Consider the following 21,670-nt stretch of genomic DNA (forward strand, 5'->3'; position numbering starts at 1 on the left):
TCCAAGCCAACTTAATTATTATATCTTATGTCAGTAACTTAATTAGCCTTAATAAGTCGTCTCCACAGCTTAATGATCTTGTTCCCACGCCTTAATAAGTAGTGGCCACTCTCTTTATCTGCTTTGCTTTGCATGATGTCACTTTAGGGGCTCCATACCTTACTAAAATACCTAATTTATCAGTTTTTATTTTACATGGCCAATCACCCAACCCACTCATTAGGACTCCTATAACCCCCTGTAACTAGTAATGCCCCAACACCATGAGGGTGAAGCCTAGCACATGCCTCCTCTGATACATGTGAAGTCATTTACCGCATTTTTTTCCAACTGCTGCTGATGCAGCATTGTGGAGTAGCATCACAGCTCGCTCGGAGGACAGCGCAGCGACTCGGTTCTGATACATCAGCTCACAGACGCCTTAAACAACATCAACCTTTGAAATGATGAGGGGAAACAGCGCCCTCTACCCACACAGTTTTTTTTTTAGAGTTTTGATAGGTATTAAGGCTATTTAAAAGTGAGCAATGGTTTAAGAGCATAGCTACAGTCCAGCAGTAGAACCAACCAGAAACAACCCTAATTCCACATTTAAAAAAAAAAAAAAAAAAACGTTTTAAAAACATTGATGTGTGTCCCTTTAGGGATCTTCATGTGCCCTTTTGGGTGTTTTCCATGTTCTTTTGGGCCTTAGGTGTCCTTCCAGTTGTCCATTTGGGGATCTCCAAGTGTCCCTTTAGAGATCTCCATGCGTTTCATTACAGCTGCTTGTATATTAATGTCTTTTTTTTTTACTTTTTGTATGTACTTTTGTCTGTGCGTAAATTCCTCATATCTAAACATTAAATCAATATTACTTACAACACATTTTTAAACGAGTGAACTCTATGAAACGTTGAGAATGGATTTTCCTTTCGTGTAAAGCTGCTGATTTTTTTCATGACAGCTATGATGGCAAATTAGATTAATTAACTAAAGCACGAGATATCTGACTAGCTAAAGAGATCCTGCTATACATATTTTACAGTTTCTTACAGTTATTTTAGTTACAGTTTAGTTATTTATTACATTTTAGTTTCTTTAAAGACTCAGTTTTGCATAGGAAAGCGGTTCTTCTGGAACTCTTCTAGCATCTTTATTTAATTACCTGTACACTGACTCGCGGTAAGGTGTTACACAGAATCAGAGGGCCGGTTCCAGGGGAAGGCTGAGGGGGGCGCTGCCTCCCCAAATTTTGTTTTTGCCCCCAAGTACGATGGAGAGCAACGACTATTTATAAATGATCTCTAAAAAAAACATCACGAAAACAAATTTTGCTGTGCAACGTGAAAATGTCCTTGCTTATTTATGATTGGCTCTTTGATTCATATAAAAGCGGAAAATTAAACACGTCTTCCAGAACTATTTTTTATATATAGTGTTTGTTTTAACTTGCCAATTTACCTTCTTTTTGCTTGACTGTTAGCCACTTTGCCACTGTGTATATGTGTGTAGTAGTTAATAAAAAAATATGATAACCGTAATCTCTATGATAAATGATAACCCATTAATGTGCACTTGTAATATTTACATTTTTTGTTATGCTGTACAAATTTATAAACAAAATTGTACCAGTACATTTTCCATATCAACAGAAAATGCCTTCAATCCTTAACCGGATTTTTCCATTAAAGTAGGCTACAGTAGATGTCTTTCTTATTTTGTGTTTTTTTTAAATAATTCCCTCCTTTTATCTTTTTAAAACTTCAGTATATACTGTAGAAACACTCTGTAAAAAGCGAAATTTCTGTTAAAATTCAGGTGAAGAAAATCCTATGAAACACACTGAACATAAGTTTAATATTGTTCTTTTGAACGATCAACTGCTTTCTTTATATTTTAATTTACTAATCATATTTGTATTCTCACAAATTCCTATTTACAGATTTTAATATTATATTCTTAGCCTATGTATGCGGCGCGTATAAAAGCTCATTCTGTGCTTAAAAGTGTGCGCCGTGCGTAAAAATTCATTCAGTGCGTAAAAGTGCGCGCCGTGCGTAAAAACGCATTCCGTGTGTCAAAACGCACTGCGCGTGAAAACGCATTCCGTGCGTAAAATCGCGAGCTGTGTGTAAAAGTCTGTGCGTAAATGCACATTCAGTGTAAAAACGCATATTTATGTGCTTTAAGTGTACTTAAAGTATTAAAAGTTGATTAAATATTTTTTACCACTTTAGAATTATCCAGCTTCATATCAGGTGATTAATGAAACTGCTGCAGTTTTTTTTTTGTAAAAGGGCTGTTTGTTCTCTATTTCACTCAGACAGGGGATAAAAGTAAAAAACATTAAAAGGCTGAGGAGATAAACAGCTAGACTGATGGACTGATGTCCCTTTGGGCATTGCCAGTTGTCCCTTTGGGCATCTCCAAATGTCTATTTGGGAGTCTCCAAGTGCCCCTTTGAGCATCTTAAGGTGTCTCTTTGGGTTTCTACAAGTGTCCATTTGAGCATCTCCAAGTGTCCATTTGGGCATCTCCAAGTGTCTATTAGGGCTTCTCCAAGTGTCCCTTTGGGCATCTCCAAGTGTCCATTTGGGTTTCTACAAGTGTCCATTTGGGCATCTCCAAGTGTCCCTTTGGGCATCTCCAAGTGTTTCTGGCATCTCTAAGTGTCCATTTGGGCATCTCCAAATGTCTCTTTATGCATCTCCAAGTGTTCCTTTTGGGAGTCTCCAAATGTACACCTTGAGCATCTCCAGGAGTCCCTTTGGGCATCTTCATGTGTCCATTTGGGCATCTCCAAGTGTCCCTTTGGGTTTCTACAAGTGTCCATTTGAGCATCTCCAAGTGTCCATTTGGGCATCTCCAAGTGTCTATTTGGGCATCTCCAGGTGTCCCTTTGGGCATTTACAAGTGTCCCTTTGGGCATCTCCAAGTTTACCTTTGGGCATCTCCAAATGTCTATTTGGGCATCTCCAAGTGTCCCTTTGGGAGTCTCTAAGTGCCCCTTTGAGCATCTCCAGGTGTCTCTTTGGGTTTCTACAAGTGTCCATTTGAGCATCTTTAAGTGTCCCTTTGGGCATCTCCAAGTGTCCCTTTGGGCATCTCCAAGTGACCCTTTGGGCATTTCCAAGTGTCCCTTTGGGCATCTCCAAGTGTACATTTGGGCATCTCCATGTGTCCATTTGGGCATCTCCAAATGTCTCTTTGGGCATCTCCAAGTGTTCCTTTGGGCATCTCCAAGTGTACATTTGGGCATCTCCAAGTGTCCCTTTGGGCATCTCCAAGTGTCCTTTTGGGCATCTCCAAGTGTCCCTTTGGGCATCTCCAAGTGTCCTTTTGGGCATCTCAAGTGTCCATTTGGGCATCTCCAAATGTCTCTTTGGGTATCTCCAAGTGTTCCTTTTGGGAGTCTCCAAGTGTCCCCTTGGGCATCTCCAAGTGTCCATTTGTGCATCTCCAAGTGTCTCTTTGGGCCTCTCTAAGTGTCTCTTTGTAAGGGACAGTTTGTGTGTTCAAATTAACTAGTAAACTCAAAATTGGTAAAAAAAAAAACTTGTTATTGGTTGTACAGCTTTTTTTGTATTATTTTTATATGTTTATATATTTATAGTAATCTGACACTGCTGTTCGCTTTAATTTACTGTGGTGATTAGACATTTTAGAGTAAAGGAATTTTGGTTTTACCTGCTATTTTTTTTGCCCGCCCCTGGGGCACGAGCGTGGTCACCGTGACCTACCAGTGAGGGAGAAACTTCTCTTTATTTGAAACAAAATTGTCCACCAGCAACCCAAATTAAAGCAACAAACAGCCTACCTGAGAGTGTCTGAATGAACCTGTGTACAGAATCACAGCCCTCAGAGGACTTCCGGCGGTTCGAGACACAAGGTGTCATCGTAGATTAGAGCTCCAGGTATGGGCCTAATAAATCTCCGAAATCCAAGGATTAAATTTTTCAATGTCGGATTTTATTTAAAAGACAACGAGTGGGGATAAATACAAGAAAACGAGGTCGGTGTTAAAAAGCGTCGCAGACCGAGAAATGGAGAAAGAAGCCGATATCTCTATAGAAGACTCGGCTGGGGGATAAAGGGTAAGGAGCTAACGAGGGCAGCATGGAGGTAACGCACGGCTCCATCCGCAAAGTGGTAAGCGAAGCCATGAGTGATCTGAAAACGGACATCAGACAATAAATAAAGGCACAGTTGGACGAAATATCCGCTGAAGTTAACCAGAAGATATCGGACACCATGGGGCAGATTGGGGAATCTACGCAGCGCTTAGGGGATATGGAGAGAAGGTCTGAGGAAGCAGAGAGGTGGGATATTGGCGTTAAAGGTTCCCTAATCCAAATATTGCGAAAGCTGCAGGCTAAATGACGGATCTGGAAAGTCGTTCGCAAAGAAATTATGTCCGAATATACGTTGTACCTGAAAACGCCGAGGGCTCCTCAGTGTGCCGTTTTGTGGAGGATTTAATTAAAGCCGAATTGGACGTTTTGGATTTAGAGCTCGGTATTGAAAGAGCTCACCGCGCGCTGGCTGATAAACCCCCCGCTGGAGAGTCTTCGTGCAGAATCGGAGGGTGTTTTTTTTTACCATGATTATGCGGAGGAGGAGAAAAGAGTACACTCCAATCAAGAAACTACTCAAGGAAAACAAAATCCGCTTCCAAACTCCTCTGTCCAAGCTACGGGTGCATCTTTTATTACCTTCTTTTTGCAAGACAGAAGTGTTAGACATTTTGCCACTGTGTATATGTGTATAGTAGTTAATAGGAAATATGATAACTACTCATTAATGTGCGCTTGTAATCTTTACATTTTTATGCTGTACAAATTTATAAAAAACTATATTGTACCAGTAAATTTTCCATAATATCAACGGAAAATTCCTACAATCATTAACCATATTTGTCCATTAAAGTACCGTCGGTTTCTTTCTTATTTTGTATATTTTCACAATTCACTCCTTTTATCTTTTTGAATATAAAAATCCAGTAGGCTATATACTGTAGAAACACTCTGTAAAAAGCGAAATTTCTGTTAAAATTCAGGTGAAGAATATCCCATAAAATTTATCGAACATAATAAGTTTTATTTTGTTCTATTGAACGGTCAACTGTTTTCTTTATATTTTAATTTACTAATCATATTTGTATTCTCACTTATTCATATTTCCAGATTTTAAAATTATATTCTTAGCCTATGTCTAGATACTTTTTTCACAAAATAGCTGTTATATTATTATAATTCTAATTTAACCAAGGAGGGGTATTAAAATTAATTACTATTAGATAATCTTTAATAATTTACATAAGCAAACTATAGAGTTTAGGTAAAACAATGCGTTTATCAGCAGATTACAGCACAAAAAGATAAAAAAAGAATTTATTACTGAATGTAAACAGGCGCCAGACTGCGAATGCTGTGCAAAAGCGTGCACTGTGTTTAACAAACGCGTTCTTAAGAGTGCGGCGCGTATGAAAGCGCATTATGTGCTTAAAAGTGTGCGCCGTGCGTAAAAATGCATTCTGTGCATAAAACTGTGCGCCATGGGTAAAACGCATTTTGTGCGTAAAAGTGCGCGCTGTGCGTAAAAACGCATTCCGTGCGTAAAAACGCATTCCGTGCGTAAAAACGCATTCCGTGCGTAAATACGCATTCTGTGCGTAAAAGTGCGCGCCGTGCGCTAAAACACATTCCGTGCGTAAAAACGCATATTTATGTGCTTTAAGAGTACTGAAAGTAAAAGAGGATTAAATATTGTTTACTACTTTAGAATTATACAGCTTCATATCGGTATTGAAAGAGCTCACCGCGCGCTGGCTGATAAACCCCCCGCTGGTGCCCCACGGTCGATAATGGACTGCGGTCAAGCCAGCCCCCACTTCAAAACGCTTGGTCAAACTAGCCCCCACGCTGTTTCTTAGAGCGCGCATACACTGAACATTGCGGCAAGCGTGAGAAGGAACACATTTCAAAATCAAAATATCACGACATTATGCTGTGGAGTGGTATTAAAAGGAATCCACATAATATCACATGTTATGTCTGATATCACATGTCAATTTCATGTAGTCCTGGTAGTACACAAAATAAAAGCCCTGTAAATTATAACAATTATGTTAATTAAATAATAATAATACTAATAATAATAATACTAACAACACTACTACTACTACTAATACTACTTGTATGTGTCACTCACTTAATAGCAGGGCATTATAATGTGTCATTTCAAAATAAAGGCCCTTTAAATTTTAACATTTATGTAATTTTACACAATGTTTAGACTGTTATTAAAAGAAATCTGTCTGATATCACAGTTCAATTTCATATAGTCCTGATAATACACTGCTTGTATATGTCACTCACTTAAAATCAGAACATTTTGATGTGTCATTTCAAAATAAGGGCCATTTAAATTGTAACATTTATGTAATTTTACACAATGTTTAGACTGTTATTAAAAGAAATCCGTCTGATATCACAGTTCAATTTCAGATAGTCCTGATAGTACACTACTTGTATGTGTCACTCACTTAAAATCAGAACATTTTGATGTGTCATTTCAAAATAAAGGCCCTTTAAATTATAACAATATTTTATTTCAACACAATGTTTAGACTGTTATTAAAAGAAATCTGTCTGATATCACGGGTCAATTTCATATAGTCCTGATAGTACACTACTTGTATGTTTCACTCACTTAATATCAGAAGATTTTGATGTGTCATTTCAAAATAAAGGCCCTTTAAATTATAACATTTATGTAATTTTACACAATGTCTAGACTGTTATTAAAAGAAATCTGTCTGATATCACAGTTCAATTTCATATAGTCCTGATAGTACACTACTTGTATGTTTCACTCAATTACTATCAGAACATTTTGATGTGTCATTTTAAAATAAAAGCCCTTTAAATTGTAACATATGTAATTTTACACAATGTTTAGACTGTTCTTAAAATAAATCTGTCTGATATCACAGTTCAATTTCATATAGTCCTGATAGTACACTACTTGTATGTTTCACTCACTTAAAATCAGAACATTTTGATGTGTCATTTCAAAATAAAGGCCCTTTAAATTATAACATTTATGTAATTTTACACAATGTTTAGACTGTTATTAAAAGAAATCTGTCTGATATCACAAGTCAATTTCATATAACCCTGATAGTACACCACTTGTATGTTTCACTCACTTAAAATCAGAACATTTTGATGTGTCATTTCAAAATAAGGGCCATTTAAATTGTAACATTTATGTAATTTTACACAATGTTTAGACTGTTATTAAAAGAAATCTGTCTGATATCACAGTTCAATTTCAGATAGTCCTGATAGTACACTACTTGTATGTGTCACTCACTTAAAATCAGAACATTTTGATGTGTCATTTCAAAATAAAGGCCCTTTAAATTATAACAATATTTTATTTCAACACAATGTTTAGACTGTTATTAAAAGAAATCTGTCTGATATCACGGGTCAATTTCATATAGTCCTGATAGTACACTACTTGTATGTTTCACTCAATTACTATCAGAACATTTTGATGTGTCATTTCAAAATAAAGGCCCTTTAAATTATAACATTTATGTAATTTTACACAATGTCTAGACTGTTATTAAAAGAAATCTGTCTGATATCACAGTTCAATTTCATATAGTCCTGATAGTACACTACTTGTATGTTTCACTCAATTACTATCAGAACATTTTGATGTGTCATTTTAAAATAAAAGCCCTTTAAATTATAACATTTATGTAATTTTACACAATGTCTAGACTGTTATTAAAAGAAATCTGTCTGATATCACAGTTCAATTTCATATAGTCCTGATAGTACACTACTTGTATGTTTCACTCAATTACTATCAGAACATTTTGATGTGTCATTTTAAAATAAAAGCCCTTTAAATTGTAACATATGTAATTTTACACAATGTTTAGACTGTTCTTAAAATAAATCTGTCTGATATCACAGTTCAATTTCATATAGTCCTGATAATACACTACTTGTATGTTTCACTCACTTAAAATCAGAACATTTTGATGTGTCATTTCAAAATAAAGGCCCTTTAAATTATAACATTTATGTAATTTTACACAATGTTTAGACTGTTATTAAAAGAAATCTGTCTGATATCACAGGTCAATTTCATATAGCCCTGATAGTACACCACTTGTATGTTTCACTCAATTACTATCAGAACATTTTGATATGTCATTTTAAAATAAAAGCCCTTTAAATTTTAACATTTATGTAATTTTACACAATGTTTAGACTGTTATTAAAAGAAATCTGTCTGATATCACAGTTCAATTTCAGATAGTCCTGATAGTACACTACTTGTATGTTTCACTCAATTACTATCAGAACATTTTGATGTGTCATTTTAAAATAAAAGCCCTTTAAATTTTAACATTTATGTAATTTTACACAATGTTTAGACTGTTATTAAAAGAAATCTGTCTGATATCACAGGTCAATTTCATATAGTCCTGATAGTACACCAATTGTATGTTTCACTCACTTAAAATCAGAACATTTTGATGTGTCATTTCAAAATAAAAGCCCTTTAAATTATAACAATATTTTATTTCAACACAATGTTTAGACTGTTATTAAAAGGAATCTGTCTGATATCACAGTTCAATTTCATATAGCCCTGATAGTACACTACTTGTATGTTTCACTCAATTACTATCAGAACATTTTGATGTGTCATTTCAAAATAAAGGCCCTTTAAATTGTAACATTTATGTAATTTTACACAATGTTTAGACTGTTCTTAAAATAAATATGTCTAATATCACAGTTGAATTTCATATAGTCCTGATAGTACACTACTTGTATGTTTCACTCACTTAATATCAAACATTTTTATGTGTTATTTCAAAATAAGGGCCATTTAAATTATGAAATGAAATATGAAATTGACCTGTGATATCACACAGATTAATTTTAATAACAGTCAAAACTTGTGGTAAAATAAAAGATTGTTATAATTTAAAAGGCCTTTATTTTGAAATGACACATCAAAATGTTCTGTTATTAAGTGAGTGACACATACAAGTAGTGTACTATCAGGACTATATGATATTGACCTGTGATATCAGACAGATTCCTTTTAATAACAGTCTAAACATTGTGTAAAATTACATAAACGTTACAATTTAAAGAGCCTTTATTTTGAAATGACACATCAAAATGTTCTGATTTTAAGTGAGTGAAACATACAAGTAGAGTACTATCAGGACTATATGAAATTGACCTGTGATAGACAGATTTCTTTTAATAACTGTCTAAACCTAGTGGTAAAATAAAAGATTGTTATAATTTAAAGGGCCCTTATTTTGAAATGACACATCAAAATGTTCTGATATTAAGTGAGTGACACATACAAGTGGTGTACTATCAGGACTATCTGAAATTGAACTGTGATATCAGACAGATTGTTTTTAATAACAGTCTAAACATTGTGTAAAATTACATAAATGTTACAATTGAAAGGGCCTTTATTTTGAAATGACATCAAAATGTTCTGTTATTAAGTGAGTGACACATACAAGTAGTGTACTATCAGGACTATATGAAATTGAACTGTGATATCACACAGATTTATTTTAAGAACAGTCTAAACATTGTGTAAAATTACAAAAATGTTATAATTTAAAGGGCCTTTATTTTGAAATGACACATCAAAATGTTCTGATATTAAGTGATTGAAACATACAAGTAGTGTACTATCAGGACTATATGAAATTGACCTGTGATATCAGACAGATTCCTTTTAATAACAGTCTAAACATTGTGATGAAATAAAATATTGTTATAATTTAAAGGGCCTTTATTTTAAAATGACACATCAAAATGTTCTGATAGTAATTGAGTGAAACATACAAGTAGTGTACTATCAGGACTATCTGAAATTGAACTGTGATATCAGACAGATTTCTTTTAATAACAGTCTAAACATTGTGTAAAATTACATAAATGTTACAATTTAAATGGCCCTTATATTGAAATGACACATCAAAATGTTCTGATTTTAAGTGAGTGAAACATACAAGTGGTGTACTATCAGGGCTATATAAAATTGAACTGTGATATCAGACAGATTTCTTTTAATAACAGTCTAAACATTGTGTAAAATTACATAAATGTTACAATTTAAATGGCCCTTATTTTGAAATGACACATCAAAATGTTCTGATTTTAAATGAGTGAAACATACAAGTAGTGTACTATCAGGACCATATGAAATTTAACTGTGATATCAGACAGATTTATTTTAAGAACAGTCTAAACATTGTGTTGAAATAAAATATTGTTATAATTTAAAGGGCCTTTATTTTGAAATGACACATCAAAATGTTCTGATTTTAAGTGAGTGACACATACAAGTAGTGTACTATCAGGACTATATGAAATTGAACTGTGATAGACAGATTTCTTTTAATAACAGTCTAAACATTGTGTTGAAATAAAATATTGTTATAATTTAAAGGGCCTTTATTTTGAAATGACACATCAAAATGTTCTGATTTTAAGTGAGTGAAACATACAAGTGGTGTACTATCAGGGCTATATAAAATTGAGCTGTGATATCAGACAGATTTCTTTTAATAACAGTCTAAACATTGTGTAAAATTATATAAATGTTACAATTTAAAGGGCTTTTATTTTAAAATGACACATCAAAATGTTCTGATAGTAATTGAGCGAAACATACAAGTAGTGTACTATCAGGACTATATGAAATTGAACTGTGATATCAGACAGATTTCTTTTAAAAACAGTGTAAACATTGTGTAAAATTACATAAATGTTATAATTTAAAGGGCCTTTATTTTGAAATGACATCAAAATGTTCTGTTATTAAGTGAGTGACACATACAAGTAGTGTACTATCAGGACTACATGAAATTGACATGTGATATCAGACATAACATGTGATATTATGTGGATTCCTTTTAATACCACTCCACAGCATAATGTCGTGATATTAAGGGGGGGACTTTTATTTTGAAATGTGTTCCTTCTCACGCTTGCCGCAATGTTCAGTGTATGCGCGCTCTAAGAAACAGCGTGGGGGCTAGTTTGACCAAGCGTTTTGAAGTGGGGGCTGGCTTGACCGCAGTAGAATATCTACCGCTCTGGCTTTAGTGATAATGTGATGTGGGTTTGGTTGGTGAGTATGGTTTGTAACATTTTTAGAATCGTAACGATGCAGCACATAAAACAATTATTAAAGTTAAAGTATTAAACTCACTGAAAATATATAATAAAGTAAAAGTGGAAGTAGGAGAAAGTTAATACTCCAGTAGAGACAGATACAGCATTTTAGCATTTAGGTAAAGTAGTTCTACTTGGTTACTGTACATCTCTGCCTTGAGCCGTTTATAGAATCTGCCGACTCCCTTCAAAAAACTATAAGGCGTTTATAAACTATGATTTTTATGATATTGCTTCATTGCTTCATATAAACCCATTCATTTTAGACCTTCAAGTGGGTACCTTATTCTCCTCACAAGAGATACTTATGTTCTTGTGACAAAACATGCTTTTGGAGAGCAGCCAGATGAGTCAGCGAATTGTGGGCCTCATTTATACGTTTTTAATCTTGATTTAAGTATTAATATGCGTGAGGAAGGTTTTTACGCATGTACCTGCAGTTCCGTGCTTTAACACATGATGTCACTAATTCCCGCTCCCTCTGCAATCTTCTGAAGGGATACGCGTGCCTCAAATCTAGATTAAATGTACGCCCGTTTTTTACGCCATATATATTTTTTATAAATCACTGTTCTTGCGTGAGAGGTTGCGCACGCACATTTCAGCCCTGTTTTAATGTGTACGCACCCTCTCACGCAAGAACAGTGTTTTAACCCTTGTGTGGTGTTCGGGTCTGTGGGACCCGTTTACATTTTTTATCAAAGGAAAAGTGATACCATCAAATACTAGCTGCGGTCCAATCTGAAGGGAGCTGCCTAGGTAGTCATTGCCTTCAAAGGCAGCTCCCTCGTTCGGCAGCATTTTCACCCATAAGGGATCTTATAAGGCAGCGCGTTCGGGACACGCAGCTACTATTTCTAACTCAAACTTAATGGCTTTGGGTCATTTTCTGTGAAGAACATATATCAGAACACATTTTTGATGAACACCCCCCCTACACATTTAAATTACATACAGGATGTTCGGGTCTACTGGACCCGGGGCTAATAAAGGTGTTTACTCTGTTCTCCTCCTGTCTGGGTGTGTAGTTTGTGTGTGTTTTGTTTCTGCCCCTGTTGTTCCTGTACCAGCTTGTAATATTGTTGAAGAATTAAATGGATACCTGTCAGAAATTGAATGCTCTTTTGCCCAAAAAATGAGCCACCATGCATAGCTGCCCAGTGTGATAAGAATGCGACTAGGATTGGCGGATGGCAGTTTCCCCGGTACAGGACATCAAGTCTTTTTTTTTGAGCTTTTTATCCCAGATTCCATCCTAAAAATTATTCTGAATTGCACTTATTTAGAGGGAAGGCCTGTTTTTAGAGAAAAATGGAACGGAGTTGGACCTATTCCATAATTTTGCAGAATTTAAAACATTAAAATGCAGCAGGTCCACCAGACCCATGAACACTGTCTGAGTAACAAAAATATGAACACCATACAAGGGTTAAACGAGCGTACATTTAGGCAAGGTTTGAGGCACGCGTATCCCTTCAGAAGATTGCAGAGAGAGCGGGAATTAGTGACATCAGAGAGGGGGTTGGATCTTTGCCTGACGGGAGATGGGCGGCAGTGGTGGGTCTTCGTGACGTCACCCGCCAGCCACTTTTTCATCGACCCGGCAGTGTCAGGCACGTACCCGGCAGTACTAAAAACTGTCAGGGAGCTAGCTGACAGTATGCCGGCACTACTAAAAATTGTCAGGTAGCTTCCTGACAGTACGCCGGCACTACTAAAAACTGTCAGGTAGCTTCCTGACAGTACGCCGGCACTACTAAAAACTGTCAGGTAGCTTCCTGACAGTACGCCGGCACTACTAAAAACTGTCAGGTAGCTTCCTGACAGTACGTCGGCACTACTAAAAACTGTCAGGGGGCTTGCTGACAGTATGCCAGCAGTATTAAAAACTGTCAGGGGGCTAGCTGACAGTACGCCGGCACTACTAAAAACTGTCAGGGGGCTAGCTGACAGTACGCCGGCAGTTTTAAAAACTGTCATGGAGCTTGCTGACAGTAAGACCGGAGTCAAGCTATCCACGCTTCGGAAATTCTCAGTCAAGTCATCCGGGCTTTAAATTTAGATTCACGTATACGTGCGATTTTACGGTAAACAGCAGCGCAGGCGGAGAGCACACTTAAAAAACACAGAGAACAGGAGACCGACACGTTTCAGTCTATTATATTAATTCAGACATACATTAAGCCCAGAAACGAGAAAAAATTGATTAAAATAATTCACCTCACTGTATATTTTGTGCAGTACATTATCTATTTGATATAATATCCCATCAGTGTTTAAGAGAGAGAGAAAGAGAGAGTTTTATATTAATATTACTTTTTTCAATCCATGTTTCCCATAATGCCAAAACAGTTCCACTGTTAGCATTTGATGCCAAAACATAGGCTATCTGTTGGTGAGGACCACTAAAGGACTGTATGTGCAGGTTCTAATGATGGGATGTGTGTTGTATGGGGAGTGTCGGTCAGAACACCATGAAGCAGTTGTCTCCTTTTCGTTTCTTTATTAAACTTCACACTTCAATTACATGTGCAAGAGTCTCAGTGGTGTGTGGTTTGGTTGGAATACACGCACACAACTCCTCACATGCTATTCTCTTGAGGCTGTGATCTAGCCAACCTGAAGTGGTAACTTGCCTGAAGCAACAGAGTAAAACTAAACAGCAGTAGAACTAGACCAAACTGCACGTGAAGGGGGCGGGGCTAAGATTCAATGCCAGAGTCTTTCTTACAGCCGCCCCCGAATTGCTGAGGCAATTCGCTCAAGAGAAAGACTCAGAATGGTTTCAGGTGGACGATGGATGATCTCCATTGCTGTCGGAGTCAGGAAGGGCAGGAAGGCAGACGAGCCGGGCCACTGGACGGGTGTAGACTCGGCCCTTTACCTGGACGTCTGCTGACCACACCCGTCCATCTGCACTCCGATAAGCTGTGATGACATTCCCAATAGGCCAGCTCGCTCTTGGTAGCTGTGGGTCTACCAATAAGACCACTGTGCCCACAGCGAGGTCCTCTGTAGTATCGTTCCACTTATGGCGACACTGTAGAGTGGGCAGATAATTGCGTATAAATCTTGCCCAGAATCGGCCAGCCATGACTTGACAATTCCTCCACCTCTTCCGCGTCAAACCTTTGTCCATTGGGTACACCACCTGTGGCAACGCACCATCGGGCCGCCCCATCAGAAGGACATTAGGCGTCACAGGGTCTTCATCAGCAATACTAGACGAGGTGTAGCCCAAAGGCTTAGTGTTCAGGATGGCCTCAACTTCTAGTAGAACTGTACGAAGCACTTCCTCGGACACTGACTGTGCTCCTATCACGGTGTATAGAGCATACTTTGCCGATCTAATCTCCCGCTTCCAAACCCCACCGAAATGTGGGGATGCAGGAGGGTTGAAATGGAAGGCAATCTTCTGCTTTGCCAGGATCTTCTGCAGTTCTGGAGTCATGCTTGCAAAGGACTCGCGTAATTCCTTCGCTCCGGCCTTGAAATTGGTACCTTGATCTGAGTAGACCTCTGCAGGGGTCCCTCTGCGAGCGATGAACCTTCTGAGAGCCATAAGATAGGAGTCCACGTCAATACTGGGTAAGAGGTCAAAGTGCACAGCACGGGTAGTGAGGCATTTAAAGATAATGCCCCACCTCTTTTCTGTTCGGCGGCCAATCTGGAATGGCCCGAAGCAGTCAACACCAGTTGAATAGAACGGTGGCTGGAAGAGCCTTAGTCGAGCTGCAGGTAGGTCGGACATTTTCGGCACTACTGGACGAGCTTTCCATCGGCGGCATTCTTGGCACTGGTGCTGTATGCGTCGGATGGCGTCTCTCCCACGCAGAACCCAGAAGGTGCGCCTCATCTCTGCAAATACGCGCTCAGGCCCTGGATGACATAAGCGGGAATCATAATCCTGAATCAGGAGCTTAGTAGCTGGATGGGATGGATCTAAGACGATTGGATGGATGGTGCTGGGATCCAGCGCCTCTGCTTGTCGCAGTCGTCCTCCCACTTTGATAATTCCGACTTCGGCATCCAGCTCAGGCGAAAGGGTAAGCAGCCGACTGCTCCTCTGGACAGGTTTGCCAGCCCGAAGAAGGCGTAGCTCCTCGGGGAAACAGTCCTGTTGCATTTGCTTGATGATCAGCGTCTCCGCCTGCTGGTAGTCAGACGCAGTTGGGACTAAAGATGGGGCAGCCGCCCCATTAAGCCCCTGGATAGTGGAGTCAACCAGGTCCGTCCAGCAGGAGTACTGCCTAGCAGTGGTGACGCTGGATGGTTCAACTGTGGACGTCAGGCCACAGAAGGTAGACTCTGTTGAGTCTGGCTCAGGCACTGTGTCAGGCCTCACTGGCCACTCCTCTGGGCCCTTCAGGAGGAAAGGTGGCCCTTGAGACCAACGGTTTGACTGGGCCAACTCTCCCAGAGTCTTGCCTCTGGTGATGTTGTCCGCGGGATTCAGGGCAGAGTCTACGTAGTGCGCGAGTGCCCACAAACACTTTAAAACGACATGACTCAGATTGGAGCCACGTCAACACTGTGGTTGAGTCGGTCCACAGAACGATGCTGTTTTTTTGTGATCAAGAATTTTTATTTTTCATATAATATTGAAACAACAACAAAGGGAGGGGGAGCAGCAGACAGGCATAAAGAGTGAATACAAAAGAGAAAGGAAAAATAAAAAAGGGGAGGCATACATTACAATTTCTATGGGTACAATCATCTTTACAGATAGAAATAAATAGGAGGAAGTGTTTAAATTCAACGCATACTTTGCAGAAAATCCAAAATACTCAACACAAAGGTCTGCCATGTTTCAACAGTTATGGGCTTAGCATGGTGAAGTCGAGCAGCAGTACATTCAAGTTTTGCTATATTGAGTAGATTAACCACCCAAAATGATTCCATATGAAGTCCAGGTGTAATCCAGTTTTGTAGAATTGTCTTTTTAGCAGCAGTAAATCCAGAGAACAATAGCTTGCACTGTGTCATCTTCAATTCCAAGTTGGAGTTATCATTCAGGAGACACAAGCATGGATCAAAATTGTATTCTATTTCAAGAATATCAGACAACACTGTGTTTACATATCTCCAAAATTTAACAATTACAGGACACTCCCAAAACATATGTAAAATGTACCAGGGGCAGAGGTGTTACATATGTGACAGTAATAATTAGTTTGAATTTTCATTTTAAACCTTCTGTAAGGAGTAAGGTATGCTCTATGAATAAGCTTAAAGTGAATAAGCTGATGTGCTACATTTTTTGAAGTTAAGCTAAGATTGGACCAGATAGTGTCCCATTCTGGGGTATAACCTAAGGTGGCAAGTTCCTTGTCCCATAATGTAGTGATCGTTAGGGGGTTTGCAGAGGCTTCTATTAGACTACGATAAATCCTACACTCTAAGAAATATAAGTACAGATTTGTACTTAAAAGAGTACAAAGCTTGTCGCTGGGGCTGTACCTTATATTAAGGTTCAAAAAAGTACCTTTCAGTGAAAGTACTTTTTTGTACCCATGGTTTTTGTGCCAGTATAGATTATAAAGATTATAAACATTGTCATCAACTAAAAATGGCTCAAAAACTTGATGATACAAAATTGTCTGGCTTTCAAATAAAAAATGTGCAATTTAAATATATACTGTTCATTAGTACAGTGATGCAGAATACTGAATGTACCTTTTGTTTGGTTAAATGGTACAAATTTGTACTTATTGCTGTTAGAAATGACTTTGTACTTCAGAGGGAACAAATCTGACCCTGTAAAGACCAATATTGTACCTTTGAGGGTACAATTATAAAGAATGTACCTTCGAGTACAAAAAAGTACTCATATCGTACCTCTGTTTTTTAGAGTGTAGCAACACATCCTCTCGAAGGTAAATGGGGTTGTATCCATTTCACCATTGGATGAGTGGCTATACGAGAGTCCCATGGGACTCCATATGCTTTGAGCGCTGATCTTAATTGCAGGTACACAAAATAGGTAGAAGCTGGCAGATTAAATGTAACTTTCAATGACTGAAAAGAGAGAAAGCCTCCATCATCATAAAGGTCACCACAAACGTTAATACCCTTAGAAGACCAAGAGGGTTCAATAAAAGGTCGTGCACCTCTTAGAAGTTTATAATTTTGCCATAATGGGGTAGCGGAGCAGATTTTAAAGGGACCACCCATGAGTTTTTCTATAAGGGACCAGATCTTGAGGGAGTGAGCAACAATGCATCCAAATTTCAAATCAGTATTTTTAGAACCAGCGCCCGTAAATAGCAGATCTTGTAATCGATGTGGTCTTACAAGAATAGATTCGATAGCCCTCCATGAGGTTTTGGATTCAGGGTCAAGCCAGGAGCGTAATGCTCTTAACTGAAAGGACATAAAATACAGTTTAAAATTTGGTACAGCTAAACCACCCAAGGTTTTAGGCAGCTGTAATGTTGCTAACCTTATTCTGGATTGTTTATTGTTCCATAAAAATTTTGAAACCATTGAGTCAATCTCCGCAAAGTATTTTAAAGGAGGTGGGAGTGGTAGCATAAAGAACAGGAAGTTTAGCCGGGGCAAAACATTCATCTTAATTGTCGCGATTCTTCCTTGCAAGGAAACTTTGAGACCATTCCACCTTTCCAGATCACGTTTGATTTTACCTAGCATACCTATATAATTTTCCCTGGCTGATTTATGGATGTCAGGATAGATATCAATGCCAAGGTATGTAAATGATTCCTTAACCGGGATTATTGAAGGGATAGAAACATTTTGGCATAATTTATTTAATGGCATTAAAACTGATTTAGACCAATTGATTTTATATCCTGACATGCCATTGAAAGTATCAAATATCTTCATGACAAGTTGGATAGAGGTGTCCAAATTATCTAAATATAAGACAATGTCATCGGCATAAAGTGAAATAAAGTTGCTGTGGCCATGAATATTTATAGGATATATTGAGGACTGTCGAATGGCTTGTGCTAAAGGTTCTAAAGATAGGCAAAATAGATGGGGGGAAAGTGGACATCCTTGTCTGGTCCCGCGCTCTAGCTGAAACGCAGGGGATATTATATTGTTAGTTAATACCGATGCCATAGGCGAATTATACAGTGTTTGGAGCATTGATATGAACACTGCACCAAAACCAAAACGCTCAAGGACAGCCCACATATAGCTCCACTCAAGCCTATCAAAGGCTTTCTCCGCGTCTAAAGAAAATACAGCACAGGGGCTAGAGAATGTGTGTGCAGCATCCAAAACGTGAAATAATCTCCGGATATTGTCGGAGGCTAGACGTCCCTTTATGAACCCAGATTGGTCTTCGCTAATTAAAGCAGGTATTACAGTTTCTAAGCGTAGAGAGAGAACCTTAGCAAATAATTTAACATCACCACAAATGAGAGATATGGGCCTATAACTTGAACATTGTAATGGGTCCTTTCCCTTTTTCAGCAAGAGGGATATTAGTGCTGTTTTCTGATCTCTGTGAAAGCTTCCAGACTCAATAGCGAAATTAAAGGAGTCCAGTATGAGAGTTCCTACCAAATCCCAAAGATCAAGATACAATTCCGGTGGCAACCCATCTAAACCTGGTGATTTACCCTTCTGGAGGTCTTTTATAGCTTTGTGAAGTTCATCTAATTCTATAGGTGCATCAAGAAGATCCTTATCCAATTGTGAAATAACTGGAAGCTGTAATTCATCAAGAAATGTTTTACATTGAGCTGCATCAAAGGCTATCTCCGATTTATACAGCTGAGAATAAAATGCCTTGAAAACCCTACTAATACCTGGAGGATCAGTGATTAATTGATCGTTCGAATTTAGAACTCCATTAATATAGGCCTTAGTTTCACATTCCTTCAATCTGAGAGCTAATAAGTGACTAGGCCTTTCTGCATCGAGATAATATTTATGTCTAGTTCTATGTAAGATGAATTCAGCTTTAGCAATTGACAGAAATTTATGTTGTTCTTTTAAAGACCTCAGGTTGACCATGCGATCTTCGGAATAACACTGTTTTTGCAGAGTTTCTAATGACTTAATGTTATTTTCTAAATCATTAAGACACTGCTTTTGTGATTTAGAAAGAGTGGAGGAGAATGATATACAAAACCCCCTTATAAAGCACTTTGTTGCCTCCCACAGAATTTGAGGGTTACAATTTTGAGATCTATTAATGGATATAAACACCTGTAACTCTGCTTTGAGTGAGCTAAGAAAGTCCGAATTAGTTAAGAGTGAGCTGTTAAACCGCCATCTGGGAGCCTTAATTATGTCAGGAAAAAGAAAACTGCAAAATACTGCTGAATGGTCAGACAGCAAGATTGGCAAAATTGCAATAGAGACCTCTGCTGAAAAAAGGGAAGGACTAACAAAAATATAATCAATCCTAGAATAAGATTTATGTCTATGTGAGTAGAATGTATATTCTGCAAGTGTATTATTCTTTAGACGCCATAAATCAATTATATTAAGATCTCCAATAAACTGATTTAGAAGTTTGGAAGGTAGTGAGCTGGAGGTATCAGAGGAGGATTTATCAATCTTAGGATTCATTACAGCATTGAAGTCGCCGCCAACCAGCAAATGGGAGTCTGATAATTCTAGTAGGGTATTACAGAGCCCATTTAGGAATTCCCTATCCAACTCATTTGGGCAATATACTGAGGCTAAGACTAGTCGAATTGTGCCCAGTCTAGCTTTTATGAAAGCATATCTACCTTCCTGATCATTCCCCACCTGGTCAATGAACAGGGGGAGTCTCCTTTTAACCAATATAGCAACACCTTTAGTTCTATTTTGGGCAGATGAAGAAATCGCTACCTTATAGTATTTATTCTGAAAACGATAGACGTCACAGTGTTTAAGGTGTGTCTCCTGTATAAGTGCTATTGAGACAGATTTTCTATGCAAATATTCCAAAACTCTTGTTCGTTTAACTGCCGAATTAAGCCCATTAACATTAAGTGTTATCACATTCAGGGGTAATTTCGCCATTCGTAACAGTAAATGGAATCTATGTCAATTTGTAATAAAAAATGCATATTAAACACAAAAAGTAATATGGCAGAAACAGTTCCTCCAAATGAAACAGAAAAAGAAAAAAATTACAGAGATGCACCCTTATTGATACATGTTGAAGTCTGCTGCTCGAGGGAATAAACAAACTATTTACAACAAAAACACAGACCGCACAGATATTAACTCTATAGGTCTGCAACAAACAAAAACAACTGTGGACCCGTGGCGTGTCCACCGCAACCCACAATGGTCGAGATCAAGCCACACAACCCATCAAAGAGAAAAATCAATATCAGTTACTGGGCTTGCTTCCAATTTAAACAATACGCATTCAGATGACAACTGTGCCTTTTAGCTTGCGTTTGCAAACGTAGTACAAGTTAGTGATTACTTAGCTTTCATCCATATCGCCCACACGAGCATAAGCTGCTGCTCGCGGTCCCGTAGCACCTGGTTCCTCGCCGACGGAGCTCCGCGACAGTGATTGAACAAAGTCCTCCGCTTTTTGAGGACTGTCAAACATCATAACTTTCCCACTGTGCTGTAGCTTGATAGTCGCGTGGAAGAGGAGAAAAGGCTGTAGACCCATCGCGACCATTTTCTTCATGACCGGACTGAAGCTCTTCCTCTTTGCAGTGGTTACTGGACTGAAGTCAGGGAAAAACAGCAGCGTATTTTGCGCGTGCTTCACTGGATATACCTTTCGGGCTCCGCTGAGGATGGCCACTCTATCCTGCCACCTTAGGACCCTAAAAATAAGGGTGCGTGGCCGACCGGTGTCGTTTTCCTTGCCGCTGTACACGCGGTGCGCGCGGTCGATTTCAATGTCCCGTCCTTTCAACGCTGGGATCCAGTTGGAGATGTTAGCGCGAAGAAAGCCCGACGCATCTGACCCTTCCGCTGCTTCTGGTAGACCAACCAGCCTTATGTTGTTTCTTCGGCTTCTGTCCTCCAGATCCGTCATCTTGTTGGTGAGTTTGTCAATGTGTCTTCTTAGCTCTGTAACCGCTCGCCTGTCTTCTCTAGCTGCTGCCTGAATGGAGTCCACTCTATCACGAATTTGTTTGGCTCCTCTAGCCTGTAACTCAAGTTCAGAGCTTAAGGTTTGAATAGCATCATTAGTTTTCTGCAAACTCACATGAATGTCGCGAAACCCAGGAGTCAGAACCGAGTCCATAGCCTCCCGAACCGCTGCAGCGACGGCAGAGTCCAGTGTAGCTTGTTGCTCTTTAAGGGCTAGCCTAATGCCGTTAGCAATGGCGGCGTCTAGCTCCTCTTTGGAAATGGAGGATTCTTTAAATTTTTTCTTTATTGGCGAGTGCTCAACTTCTCTTTTCCGAGCCTCCATCTGGTATGAGATATTAGCAAGGCACTGAGTGAAGCAAGTCCAGCAATTTGTCAGGATGGATGAAAAATAATGGGTT

General features: G+C 38.5%; 3 protein-coding genes across 3 annotated transcripts in view; 1 reads left to right on the forward strand and 2 right to left on the reverse strand.

Annotated features, from left to right (window-relative positions):
• tbc1d8b (TBC1 domain family member 8B) overlaps window positions 1-21,670 on the reverse strand; it is a 252,375-nt gene that overhangs the window by 170,317 nt on the left and 60,388 nt on the right. The gene's annotated exons all lie outside the window — the stretch shown is intronic.
• The window catches only part of arap1a (ArfGAP with RhoGAP domain, ankyrin repeat and PH domain 1a), a 248,677-nt gene that overhangs the window by 114,956 nt on the left and 112,051 nt on the right, over window positions 1-21,670 (reverse strand). The gene's annotated exons all lie outside the window — the stretch shown is intronic.
• LOC111192921 (deleted in malignant brain tumors 1 protein-like) overlaps window positions 11,051-21,670 on the forward strand; it is a 51,806-nt gene continuing 41,186 nt past the window's right edge. Inside the window, exon 1 of the mRNA XM_049477179.1 lies at window positions 11,051-11,187. The gene's annotated coding sequence lies outside the window, so the exon portion shown is untranslated. The remainder of the gene's footprint in view (window positions 11,188-21,670) is intronic.

This window comes from Astyanax mexicanus, chromosome 1 (genome assembly GCF_023375975.1).
Source record: "Astyanax mexicanus isolate ESR-SI-001 chromosome 1, AstMex3_surface, whole genome shotgun sequence".
Taxonomy (NCBI): Eukaryota; Metazoa; Chordata; class Actinopteri; order Characiformes; family Acestrorhamphidae; genus Astyanax; species Astyanax mexicanus.